Source organism: Amblyomma maculatum, chromosome 1, assembly GCF_055883805.1.
Source record: "Amblyomma maculatum isolate TAMU_Amacu chromosome 1, ASM5588380v1, whole genome shotgun sequence".
In the NCBI taxonomy this organism is placed as follows: domain Eukaryota; kingdom Metazoa; phylum Arthropoda; class Arachnida; order Ixodida; family Ixodidae; genus Amblyomma; species Amblyomma maculatum.
The window spans coordinates 387,370,901-387,384,307 of record NC_139344.1 but is presented as its reverse complement, the minus strand read 5'-3'; positions in this window follow the sequence as shown (position 1 = coordinate 387,384,307).

Genomic DNA, 13,407 nt, shown 5'->3' with positions numbered 1-13,407 from the left:
TTAGTTCTTCTCTAGCGTTCCTACGATATGCAGTGCCACACTTGAGCGTGCGCCTAGGAAAGCCACGCGTCAGGAGCGTGATGGTAACGGCGAAAAACGTTTAATGTTTGAAAAGGTAGAGGTATACATGAGCCGGATATTGAATATCCGGCTCTTAAATATACTAGATGAGGTCCTTAGTACGGGACCCTAGTTAAGTTGGCCGCTGCCCGGGTGCGCTCGACTAAGGCTTTTAGGCTCTGCAGGTCATAGCAGCTGAGCAGACTCGCCTCCCAGTTTTCTCGAGTGGGGTTAGGGTGAGGAAGAATAGCTGGGTTGGATGGGAAAGCCCACAGCATGTGGTAGGTGTCCGAATAGTTTTCCGTACGGTGCGAACAACTGCCCGTAAAGGATGGATTAAAATGTTTGAGTGCTGCCGGGCGCAGCAGAGTGTTGGTATAGAGACGGAGTAGAAGCCGTCCCTCCGTTTTAGATCGACCTTTACTCGGGTGAGGATAAAGACTGTGACAAGATTGATAATAAAGAAGAAATTTTGTAAAAGAATACGCGGGTTCAAATTCGAGAGCCTGAAAAGGGGGTCGAGAGAGGAAGCCCGGAAAAAGAGCGCGCGGGCGGCGGCGTCGGCTGCCTCATTCCCTTCGACTTCGAGACCCATATGAGTAGGAGCCCACACTATGTTCCGGTGTGTGGAGTCGTCCGTATAGGTGGTGTTTTGAATAGTCGGTAGGCTAAGTATGGAGCCCAGCCTTGCTCGAGGTTCTGACAGGCCCCTCGCGAGTCGGAGATAATTATTTTGAAATCAGTTTGGGTAGCAGTTAGCATAATGGCGACCTACTCCGCATGAGTTATGTCGGGGGCGCGAAATGTAAGCCGTTAACTGTTTTACACACTGCGGCCGTGTACCATCCCCCACGGTGGGAGCTGGAGGCGTACACGTAATAAGTGTCGGTTTTCGACCCATAATGGCTGCCCAGGGCTTCCGCCCGTGCTAGGTGTCGGCCATGGTGGTCTTCACGTGTCCTGTTGTTAAGAAACGGGCGCATCTCCACTCTAAAGGAAGACGTACACGCTCTTGCATAAGGGTGGTATGTTGAATCTGTAGCCAGTCAAGGAGGCGCGACCCGACAGAGTCTTAAAAAGACGTGTGGATTGGTTACAGGCGTTTCCGAAAGTGGAGGTAAGGAGTCAAATACAGGATTCGACAGGTCACAAATGCATGAGCCAGCCGCAAGGCGTCTTTACACCGCAAGCGCCCCCCCCCCCCCCCCCCCCCCTTATTTGTTAGAAACCCGGCGGATCATACTGACCCCCTGGTTCCCCACCTTACGAACAATGAGCCTCATTAGCCGGACTTTTGTGTGTTCAGGAATGCTGGTATACCATCCAAAATCACTCTTGCCGGAGAAAGCGTGAGGTACTGCGCCTTTTCTCCCTGTGAGCCAATTATAATTATATGTAGGACTGCAATGAGCGCCAATAAGAGGCAAACGCTTACAGGCAATTGATAGGAGAGGAAGGATACGCTTTCGCCATTGTCCTCTCAAGAGACATCTAACAGACCATAGAATTGTTTTATTTTTATACCTTTAGCGGTCCGCTTATGCATCACATTGGGAAAGAGGTTTGCTGGCTGAACCGCAAATAAACAATTCTCACAGAATTGCTAAACCGAAGCACAAAACCAGGAGGTAGCGCATAAAAATCACATAAAGGCAAGAAAACAAGCCCTAGTACTGACACTTCAGTAATTCTTAGAAAAAACATCGGGTGAGAACAATTTTGATTTGCAAATGCTGTCTTGAAATACAATATTGACACGGTGCAGTGTTTATCTTCCTTCTGCGCTGTTCGCGAGCGTGTGCCTCCTCGAGGCGAAGAAACCGAAGTTCTCCTGTTGAAGCGGGCCTGCTAGTTTTTTGCCGCTCTGTGCACTTTCACTACTGTGACTTCTGTATCCTGTGGTGACTTCTGACCAGACTTCACACCGTGACATCTGGTGCAGGCGCTGCGTAACGCAACCCATGCTCCGAAAACCTCCAACCAGTCGAGACTCCATCCCTCAGGGATCTCCTACTATCGTGATTGCGCCTACTCATCAGAGTAGCCGACAGCTTCGAGGTCTTGATCCCGAATTCGCGCCTCTGACATTTTTTTCGTACGGCGAGGCCGCCACCATTTTCTCCAGCACCACCTTCGGCGACAACACAACCACTCATAATGATGCAGGTCGATACCACTGCGCCCTCCTTCGTGTTGCAGCAGCCGCGGGAGATACCCATCTTTCAAGCCTTTCTCGGCGACGACCCGGAGGGCTGGTTAGATAAATTTGAACGAGTAGCACAGTGCAAACGCTGAGGCGACGACCAGAAACTGCAGCATGTGTATTTTCGCTGGATGGTGTAACTTTCACATGGTTTAGAACTCATGAGACTACTATCCCGACGTGGAGTTCCTTGTGCTAATGAATCTTGTGCTAATGGGCGACTTCAACTCTATTTGCAACTCCATAGATTGTTCTAGGCCAGACGCACGCAGTGACAGAAGCGGTGAACTTTTGCTCCGTGTTACAGAAGATGCAGGACTGGTTGACACAAGGGTGTCTTGCCGGGCTTCTAGATCATTCACCCACATTCAGGAGCATTCTCACGCTCGTCTACACCGGATTTATGCATCTTGTACTTTAGTTTCCCGTGGGCTTGTATGCGAAACTATACCGGTTTCGTTTTCTGATCATTGCATGGTAGTGGCCCGGCTCGGTGATAATGATGCATTCAAAGTTTAGGGCGCAGTGAGAACTTTGGAAGTTAAAAGCATCGCTTTTAACTTCCAAGCATAAATGACCAAGAATTTATCATTCGTGTGCGCTCACAGCTCCAATCATATTTTTCCGGAAGTCTACCATTGTTCGCCGCTTGGAAAATGTTCCAGCAGGATTTACGTGCGATAGCAATTGAACTTAGCTCAATTAAATCTTTCTACAGGAAACATCAGGAGCAGACACTTAGCAAAAAGTCGTGAGGCCTGTATGAACTAGATTATGAATCCCCTGGCTCATATGCGGACGAAATTGCTAGTGTCAAAAGCGAATTGCAAAATCATGATGCGGAACGATGCAGGGGTGCCTTAATTCGATTTCGTGTCAAGCGTGCTTTGCATTGCGAACGCGAGACGCGGCAAGCTTTGCTTGATGAACGTCATCGTGCGACTGCAAAGCTGATTCCGGGATTAACGCGTAATGGCACATTTGTTACGAGTACGAAGGAGGTTACGTCCGCATTCATGGATTATTACTCAATGTTGTTTAGTGCCACTCCGCCAGTGAGAAATTCTGACATTATCTCGCGTTTCATATTCCTGGTGACCCCTTTATAAGAAGGCAATTGTTCTGCAATTAGTAGCTCTTTCACGCAGCAAGAGGTAGAAATGGCAATTTATAGTTTACCTCTCAAAAACGCCTGGTCCTGATGACATTTCCTCTGAATTTTACAAAGCTTTAAAAAACTGTTATTGCTCCTCTCCTGCTAGATGTCTTCGTGATGAGTTTTGATCTAAAGCCCTTCCCGAGACTCTTACAGATTACCGCACAGTCCTAATTCCAAAGAGCACTGATGAAGAAAAATTACGCTCAGTGGAAGGCTATAAACCAATTGCATTGGCAAATGTGGATTACAAGATTTTCGCCAAAATGTTATCACATCGCCTACAGTTTGCAATGTCGGTTCTCTTTGGCCCTCACCAGAGTGCTGCATGAGGGGCCGCGCCATTCAAAGAAATGTAGTACATATTGCACGCACAATCTTCGAATCGTGCTCTTGCTCTCATGATCAGGTTGCTTTACTTCAGGCCGACTTCGCAAAAGCATTTGATCGAGTTCGCCATTCATTCCTGTTTTCTCTTCTGGAGCGAGCAAATGTTGGCTCTGTAGTACTGAAGGGGGGAGCAACTTTGCTATAGAAATTGTTCGACTCACCTGATTGTAAATGGCCACCTATCAAGACCCGTACCAATCAACTCTTCTGTGATGCAAGGCTGTCCGATGTCTCCATTGCTTTTTGCTCTTTACTTGGAGCCACTTTGAGTGTTTTACATAACAGTAGTATCCATTGCTTCCCTCTCTTTGGAAATGCGGTTAAAGTGCTCGCATATGAGGACGATCTTGCGTTTTTCTGCACTGAAAAACCAAGCACAGAAAAAGTTATATCCGACATAGAACAATTTGGTATTGTTTATGGGTGCTCAGATGAATCACTCCAAGAGTTCCGGCTTTTGGTTTGGTTCGTGGAGCTCAACACCGCCTCTAAATGCAGGAGTTGAATGATCATGTGTGCCCCCTAAATATCTGGGCGTTCCACTGCATGCATTTAAGTCAAGTGCGAATTACTGGAAAGAGCGAGTTCCAGTCGTTATGCTAATATATTTGTCCCCTATCGGCTCCCAATCTTCGGTAGGGCTCAGGCCTGCAACATGTTTTTCCCGACAAAAATTTATTACGTGCTTCAGATCCTCCACTGTGCTAGACATTATGTCCAGCGTTTTCACCGAATATTTGCGACTTTTATTTGGTCATCAAATCTTGAACCGATTCGACGTGAGAACCTAATCAGACCTGTCTGTGAAGGAGGGCTCGGCTTAGTGCATCTGTATGTAAGGCAGTTAGTTGCCCGTTTTTTTCTTTTTTCGTGATTGTTCACATCCGACTATTAGAGCATTCCTACAAAATAATTTCATGAACCTGCTTCCCGACTTTGCGGTTTCTTCAAATTTTACTGATCGTCCACAGTTACCAGGATTTATGCAGGACGTTTATGCTTCGGTGAGGTTTTTGAGAGTACAATTCTCGAATGAGTACTTATTCTGTTTCGCGCAAGATACTACGCAAGGAATTGATAGCAATGCTTTTTCCGCCACCACTGTATCGTTCTTTATACTTTGGTCGTAAGGGTCATGATGTGTTAAAGAGCGTGCGTAAAATGCAGATTTTACTTTGCACGAAAACATTTTTCTTTAAATTACATACCGAAGCTCTTCCTGTTAACACATGGTTCCATAGGAAAAATATTTTTCTATCTTCTGTAAACTGCCGTCTATGTGATGTGCCTGAAACAATTGAGCACTGTTTCATAATTGCAAAGACGCAATTCTCTTTTGTGACGTGCTGCAAAGAACTCTAAAGAAAGACTTTGTTCTAAATTCGGACAGTGTGCGGTATCTAGCTGTTACACAATCTGATTACGAACCATATGACGTTTTTCCTCATTGGACTTCATGGCTTGTGGAAGACACGCATGTTGGATTGCAACGCCGAACCTGTTGTTCCACCTAGACTCCATTTTAGCAGAATGATGCTGCAAATGAAGGACATTTATGATGGAAATGACTTTAAATCTAATTGGTTTCCGCTGGTGACATAATTGCTATTTTTGCCTGCCATTTAGTTGTGTTTTATGCTGTGCAGCTCAGCAACGGCTGAGTGCTTTGTAAATAGTCTGTGTACATAACCCCTTCTGTACATAACCACGTGTAATAAATTCCATGTCAGAAAAAAAGCCTCCATTGTACAAGGCCCTGTACAAAGGCAGAGGAAACCTAATGTCACACAATGCACGGTACAATTTCTTTCCTTTTACTGTTGACAAATAATCAATTGCAAACGGCGCTGAAAGGAACCGCACACTTGCTACGACTTCTCTATAAAAAAAACAAAAACAAAAAGCGCTGCACGATCCGTTCCGTGGCGCTGTTTGGTAAAGTGCTGGGGATACAAGGGATGTAGGTTGGATTCCTGGTGGGGGCGAGATTTATTAATGTATTTTTAACTCTCGCTCTCGAAAGCACGACACCTCTGCTGACAACCTTCTGTAGACAACGATGAGGCATTAAAGGCTTTCGCCTTAATAGCTGTGCTCGCTCCGAATTCCAATGACAGATCATTGAAAGCTGAACAATGTTTCCTCCCAAGCATCAGGAAGCTGCTGTCACATTGTTGCACAACGCCGCATTTTAAGTCCATGTCCTGTCATAAAGCGCTGAAGCCATTCATGGCTTGAGCAAAACTCGAGTGAAATGTTCAATTCCTGGGCCAGCTTCAGGGCTTCTATTTGAGCCATTTCTGTCTAAACAACATGACTACGACTCCTCTGCTCCTCATTAAACTTTCGGGCCACGAAACGCTCGGCTGTTCCGGTTAGTTGTTTCAAGGCTTTTTTTTCTTCGTCCAGTAGCGAGTGCACAACTCCTTGATGTCATTTTGTTTTGCTGCCGCTCTGTTGCAGATTTTTTCGGTAGTGGCTATAGACCAGATATTTGAGCAGCTCTGGGGCACTGCCATTTTCTGCTGGTGGGTGCGCCGCCGCGCGGGCGCTTCCTTGAGGACTGCAGGGTTGCGGTATTACCGGGGCCGTGCCTGCCGGTAGCCACGTTTAGCTAGCTTTCGGGTGCTAGAGATTAGTGCCAAAAACACTTTCACCACACGATTGTGTTGGAGCAAGTTTATTTGCATTGTTGTAGAGGTAAAATCGGCTCGTTATTAGTATTTAGTCTAACGTTCACATTAGCTGTGTTGGCGCTCAGCATGCAGCCACACTATAATGCTTCCGTTTCGGTGCCTGACGATGAAACGTCTGTGAACAACTGCAAGCAACACTTTTTCGTACAACTCTCATATAATTACACTTCCAATGAGCTCTTCTTCCTTCATGCCAGCCATTTCGAACCTCACCAATTAGGCTGTGCTGTTGTTTGCGTGGTGTGTGCCAGTAACAGCAACAAATTATCGCGGTGTGCCCATCTGAGTAGACAAGCTAACAGCAGGCAAGTTTTTTTTCGCATTATTTGTAAATATTTATAAACACCACCGCATTTGAATCATTTCTTTTTATCTCTGAAAAATCAAGTGCCTATCAAACCGTGGCGCTTGCATTCAAGCATGATTGATTTTTTTTTTTATTATCCTGCACATACATTGTCATACATGCCAAAGAAAGAAACAGCAGCAAAGAAATGCTAGTTAGACCATGACAACTACGTTGTCCGGTGGTATATGTAATATAGCGTCCAAAAGTGGCATCGGCTATGAGGTACGCCGTGGTGAAGGGCTCGAGAAATTTAACAAATACCAGGGGTTCTTTAACCTGCGTTGATATCGCACTATACACAAGCGCCTTTAGCTTAGTTCTCATGGAAGAGCGGTAATAGCTTCCGTGATCAAACCCACGTCTTCCGGCTCAGCAGTGCAGAGCCCTACCCACAGAGGCACCGCTGGAGGGCACAAAACCGTTTCTCTATTTCTTTCAAGTTTTGAACTAATATTAACACAGTAGCAGTTGAATACGAGTATATTACATTTCGATGCTTTCGGTGTGTGTGACAGAGCTGTTTATTCATTCGGGCCTGGCCATAGCATTCAATGGAATTGTGTTTGTTCTGTTTCAGGCAGATACTAACAACAAAAAACTACTACACTCAACCGTTTTTCAGGCCGACTTCTTTCTGAAATAAGAAAATAACAATTTGTATTTGCTTTTAGTTAGAGGCCATATAACGCAAAAAAAAAACGGGGAAGTCGGCACCCTTCTTTTTGTTGTTTTGCGCTGTCTGAACTCATTAGTTACCTACTCGTTCAAGCATCTGTTATAGTAGGAGTTATACTCCCGTTAAGGAACGGCAAATTACAGACAAAGACGAACCACTGGTGGCCAAAAATACGCGTTTTGCCTAAGCAACCTTCAGCGCGAAGCTCGCCGATCTGGTTACATTTCACACCATGGAGTCCGATACAAAGTTCTACATTCTCATGCACGAAACCAAAACAGTAAAAAGCAAAACTTTTGCATTTATTACATGTGAAGGGCAGTCCCCCAAAAAAAGGTCACCACTGCGCATAAACGGCAATTTACAGTTCACAAACTAGACGGCAGAATACCTTCATATATTGCGCTGACGAGAGAACAGTACCCTTCAAAATGCTGTAATACTCTCTGGAACAGGGACAAATAGTAAGGCACAGCTCACACCTACATGCGTAAGTGGTAAAACGTGCAAACGACAGAATAGAACAACCGCCCACGAACACGTATTCAACGCGAGGTGCCCGCGCGATCTGCAGTCCCCTGGCCGCGCACGACCGGCATATGTTGCCTGGTGCTGAGAGCAGGGATTCGCTAGGAGCCTGCGTGTGAGGGTAAAGCAATCTGGTCTGTAAGCTTTATCTTCTTTTTTTGCTATGAAAGACTGCCGCCGAGTCGCTCTCATGGCGCCACAACAAAGCAGGCCATCAGTGCATCTGGGTTGGTAGGGTGTTGAAACAGCATCTGACAAAGGCCTAACAACCGCTGGCTGTACAAAGTGACCAATGGCATGGAGAATGAATAATCTAAGCTATGGATGTGGATTTAGCTATGTTTTCTTTTGGTTCCGTATCGGCTTGACAAGCGCCGATTACGATGGGGATGGCGGACTATATGGAGAGACTGCACATTGTTGTGTAACAGCCACTGCCCTCCCCCTCCTGGACAAAATTTGCACAGTAATCATGTCTTATCATGTCCCAGTAATCATGTCTTATCAACTAGCCCGGAATTCTACTTAGCTCTTTCTATTGGCTTTCCGAAGATTTACCGCCCGACGGGGATTACCATCTGTTATATACAGTGACAACGCGAATACATTCCAGAGGGCTTCTAAGGAAATTGCAGCACTGAAAGACATGCTATTTGAGGGAAAGTCGCACGACCCCTGTGCCAAGACAAGAATTCGATGGAAATTTATTGTCGAAAGAGGAGCATGGTGGAGTGGATTCTGGGAGAGGATGGTGAGAACTGTGAAGGTTTGTCTGCGCAAAATTCTACGTCAGGCAAGGCTCACCTTCCTTATAACTATTCTATAGGAAGCCGAAGGCATCGTGAACTCCCGCCCCTTGACTCATGTTTCTGCATCGCCAGAAGAACCAGATGTTCTTACACCAGCCCACTTTCTGATCGGAAAGAGATTTACCTCTTTAACATCATCGTATCCTGCTGTCATCTCGTCAACCCAAGCTTCGATAAGAAAGCGGAGACATCACCACCGATTGCTTGAACAGTCTTGGAGGCGTTGGCTTAAGGAGTATCGTTTGTCTCTTAGGTCGGCTATACGTGTGAGAGCCAGCGTACTACAAAGACCTCCGTCGGTGACCTAGTTCTCCTTCACGACGAAAAGGCGCCTCGACAGATGTGGAAGACTACCAGGATTGTAGAATCGATCCCAGGAAGAGATGGCCACATTAGAGCCTGCGTTGTGAAGCTGCCCAACCGAACCACACTGCGACGGCCGGTTTAGCATCTCTATCCCCTCTAGTTGTGTGTTTAGTGCTACCCTCTCCCAAAGGTGGGGCCCGGGAGGTTGTGTTTTTCTTCTCCTCTAGCATGGAATTTTGAGCGTTCAAGCGTGTTCAGTGATTTTCAGTTCTGCAGTCCTCCCTCCTGTGTTGTGTGCGCGGGGCGTTGCCTCATCCGGTGCATGGCGCGGCGCGGGAGCCGAGCCAGAGTAAGACGATACTTCCCCACCGACCCATCTGCTGTTTACCTCGTGATCTGGCGTCTAGGAGCCCAAGGTCGAGACATGCGGGAGACCTTGCCCCGGCGCTGAGGGAGAGAGACTCGCCTGGGGATCGGACACTTGGCTTCGTGAACAGAAAGAAAGACGTGTGTGTGTTGCACTTTTGGTTAACCTGCCCAAATAATGTAAAGTTCAATACAGTTTTGTCGTTTGTTCTCACGGAAGTGTCTCCGTGTCATCAATGACTGTTACCACACAACATGCTCTGTTACTGCTGCCTCATCGTTCGGTTTAGGTGACTACAGTTGCGCTTACACTCCATTTCTAACACTTATTAGCAAGAAGTACGACGCAACACTAATGAAATTTCTTGTAACGCATCGGGTTTCAAATGGACGTATCATATTGGTGTGTGATGCGCTACTACACATCGATGCAGACTTGCATTGCAAGCAGTGACTTCCTCCCGCTCTTTTCGAAAGTTTACAACATCTAGCCATACTATATAGCCTTCCTCTTCCTTTATTACCCAAAAAAGGGTTTGCTGTACTGACTCGACACCCTGGTATAGGCATGGACGAAATAAACTAATCGTATGCAGGTTCTTCCTTCGTCCAAATGGGACTATATAAAACAAACTTCACTTGCAAAAAAGCTAGAATGGAAGTTGTATACCCTAAAGCCTCCTGTGATTGGCTGCCGCACAGGCTGATTCCGAGCAACATGCAAAATTTGCTAAAAACCCAAAACATGAGCGGCATTGCTTTGCGGCCCTCAGACTACCGTGCGATGCTTTCTTACGGCGTGTCACCGCGAATAGTCGCTTCGTGCGGTTAGCGCTTAAAGCAAGCATTTCTGAAGAATTATGTGAATGAGTGCTGAAGTAGCCCCGTAGCAGTGACTCAGTGGTTAAGGTGCTCGACTGCTGAAGCCAAGAATGCAGGATCGAATTCCGGCTGCAGTGGGCACTTTTTTAGAAATTGACGAAAAGCAAATTGCCACTGGGCTGTGCGATGTGCATGTTGAAGAACCCTAGGGGGTATAAATTTCTTGAGCCCTCTACTGCGGCGTCTTATAGCCTCACTCACTTTGTGATGTTAAACCCTATGAACCACCACTAAAGTACTTTTTGAAAGCATCTTAGTGTTGCAAACTTTTATTATGGATGACTGCACTTATTCTTTGCACCCTCTATATTTCTTACTTTATGTGTGTCAATCTTGTGTTTGCACGTTCACTTGGTGTCGAACCTGTACACCGACGAGGGAAAGCTTCAATTTATCACAAGCACGAAAAATAATGCAAAAATCGGTGGGAGATGATAACGGTATTTCTAGACATCAACGGAGTCGAGAGAGAGGAGGCTCTGGGGCCAACCTTGCAGAAGGATTGCAGGCAGTGTTCCAAAGATGCCGGCAACCCCTGAGAAAGTGGCGGCAATTATGATACTCATAATTGCCGTCACTTTCTTTGTTATATGCTTGGTGCTGAAATGAATGTTAAAATTATGAGTGGCAGATCCGCAGACTGCAATTCTGAACCATGATCTTGAAGATCAGTTCTCTTCTATTACTTATGCATATCTTCTCTTTTTTTAGATCTAATACAGAAGGTGGTCACAGAAAACCCAAGTGACGGGTCGACTGCCAAAAGGATTTCAGGCCGAAAGGCCATTGGTGATTTCTTTTGCAGAATTCAGTGGCGTCGACCGTCAGAAGGAAATGTTTGAAAGTAAAATTGCATAAATTATGCGAAGCTCTATGTTGCAATCCATGAGAACAGGGCATCACCCGCCTCTTGTACTGGGTGTACTCTATCCTATACGCTAATATCACGTGGTGTAGGATGCTGGCTAGCCGCTGCCAGTGTGCCAGCACACATTTCATCCAGTATGCCATTGCACAGTGTAACGCAGTGTGCCAGCGCCATGCAGTGGGCAGTGTCCAGTGTCACGCAGTGCGCCAGTGTCATTGTAATGCAGCGTGCCAGTGTCCAGTGTCACACTGGTCTGATAATCAGGTATGGCACTGGCATATACTGTCTTAGTGGTACTGCATTTTCCAATAGGGCATACCAAATCTCATTTGTATTGTAGTAACACTACATTGCAGACTTCGAATCACTCCACCCAGTTCCTAAAGAAACCAATGTGTTTCCTTTAAAGATCGTCAATAAATGAAATATTTCGTTTTTCAGCGCTTGAATTTGTTGGGCATGCTAATGCGATCAGAGCGATTGAGTTACTGCGACTGCATAAGCTTCTTTCCGTTGCACACATTTGTATGATATGAGGGACTGCCCTCTTACGAGCTATTATTGCATGCATGATCAAATCATTTACCCCAAAGAGACTCTTTCATTCCCCGCAACGGCAGCAGCATTCGAACGCTATAAAAACGCAAGGCGCCCGTGTAACTGTTCGATATAAGGCGGCCGACAGTGGGCCACGAGGTAATCGTTTTTGCAACAATCTGCACACACACATTAAAAGACTGCAGACTTTCCGAACCCTTATCACTAGCTTGTGACATACCCAAAACAAATCTCCAAGCGTCCCCACAGTACTGAAATAAAACAGACGAACGCGCAACTATGCACTAAGTACTACAACAGACGGAATGAGCAAACAAGTCATTAAAAGGCTCAATTTTGGAATGGTTACAAAGCCGCCGGTTCATATAAGAATAAATTGCACGTCTGCTATATCCACGCTCGAGACTATTTAGAGCTACCTCTTATTAGCAGCATTAAATTTAAAATGATATGGCAAGAGGGCGTGGCTAAAACAAAAGCATCATGAGCTTGGTCGTGTACCCCAATCCAACTTGTAAACCGTAATCAGTGCGACCTCAGAGCTAAATGTTTCAATAGCAAGTTAAACATGAATTGAGGCAGCTTAGCAAGCGACTTTTCAATCTCTCATTCTATAATCTGCATACTAAGAAAGGAAAAAAAAATGCAGTTAACAATATATTCGACCGCATAGCCCCCTGCGCGCCAAAGGCGAGGGCTGGGAGCGTCTGCTTGCTATCCCCGACCAGGATGGCGCCACCATCGGAGCCCTGAATGCGCCAAGAAGTGGAGAGCCGGCGCAGGAGGAGGAGAGCGGAGATGTCGCTACATTTAGTTTATTCAGCGGTTTTAGCCCATCTAACTTTCTGCCAACCCCTACGCTTTCTTTTCCTTGGAATCCAATTTGTTACCCTAAGCGACTATCGGGTTTCCTGTCTACGCACTACATGCTCTGCCTTAGGCCCATTTCTTGTTAATTTCATTTATAATGTCATCACCTCGAGTTATTTCTCTAACCCGCTCTGCGCGCTTCCCATCTCTCAACGTTACACCTACCTTTTTTTTCCGCCCATAGCCCTCTGCGTTGCCCGGAACTTAAGTAGAACTCTCTTGGTTAGCCTCCACGTTTCAGCCCCATATGTGAGTACAGGCAAGATGCAAGTGTTGTACACTCTTGAGGAATGCTGGTAAGCTGCTAGTCATAATCTGCAAATTCTTTCCAAATGCGCTTAATTCCAATCTTATTCTCCTAGTTATTTCTCCTTCATGGTCAAAAGAATTATCATGTACTTCTTTAGCTATTAATTTCTATTTTCCGCTCACCCCCTTATGTAATATCCTCTGATGAGAATCTTTAAGGTAATAATGTTAATTGAAGTGAAGTTATCCGGCTGTCGAACTTTTGACTCGCTTATTCTCAGTAGCGACAGGAGAAGAAATGAGTGGATAAGGTTGCAAACGCAGCTGAAACCACAATTTCAAATATTTCTTTTATCCTAATCCTCTCATAGCGTAAACAAAACCCCCGAAGGTACATCTTCTCCGTATATTGTAACATAAGACTTTCATTTCGTACTGGTG